The sequence below is a fragment of the Benincasa hispida genome, unplaced genomic scaffold, assembly GCF_009727055.1.
Source record: "Benincasa hispida cultivar B227 unplaced genomic scaffold, ASM972705v1 Contig509, whole genome shotgun sequence".
NCBI classification, from domain to species: Eukaryota; Viridiplantae; Streptophyta; class Magnoliopsida; order Cucurbitales; family Cucurbitaceae; genus Benincasa; species Benincasa hispida.
In genome coordinates this window covers 164323-165267 of record NW_024064890.1, presented here as the reverse complement: position 1 = coordinate 165267, position 945 = coordinate 164323, and positions in this window count along the sequence as shown.

Genomic DNA, 945 nt, shown 5'->3' with positions numbered 1-945 from the left:
ATTGAAAGGAAACAAAAAAGTATACAAGGTAAGACTTAAAGAGAGGAATTTGTTTGAGGAAAGAAGAATGAAGAAGAAATATCTCCATAAGAGAAGAAAGAAGCCCAAGACAGGTAAGAAGGACTTGGATCAAGAAAAGGTTAGGTTCATAAATGGGCCATATCCACATCAAGGATATGTGTGTGATAGTTCAAGATGCTTAGAACCTTCATGGTTTATACTTCTATTTCATATCAAGGGTGTTTATTCTGTTTGTTCAGTTATATTAAGGAACATAGTTGTGAAATTTTAAAATAATAAATAAGTATAAAAAAAATCAAATATCAATTTACAATTCTAAATTTTGGGATTGTATCAATTTAAACTTTAAATTTTAACAAGGATTTCAATTTGCACTAGATTTTATTCAACCAATATCATGTGAAACTTATGATTTGAGTCAATTGAACTCTTAAATTTCATAAGTCAATCAATTTAGACATTCCATTACTATTACTTTTGAAAATCATCCCTGCATTGATTTCACGTTTGACTTTTTCATGTTAATTTTACCAGATGGAATATTAAAGTAAATACATGAACAATTTTTAGAGGAAAATTTGACTAAAAGTCTAAATTGATTCATTTATAAAAGTTTACAGCTTTAATTGATACAATTATAAATTTCACACTAAGTTTTCTAAGTGAAACATAATGAATGGCGTAAATTAATCCGCTTACAAAAATTCAGGATTTAAATTGATGCAATTGTTAGTTCATCATTTAAGTTGATACAACCACTAGAGTTTAGGGATATAAATTGATATTTTTCAAAAACGAAATGAAGAAGACAAGAAGTCTACGGTTATTCAATGACTTAAAATGGTATCTACTATATTTTTTTAAATATAATTAGAGCTAGGGGGATTAAAACCACAAATTTCGTGGTTAGTAACATATTTGTAT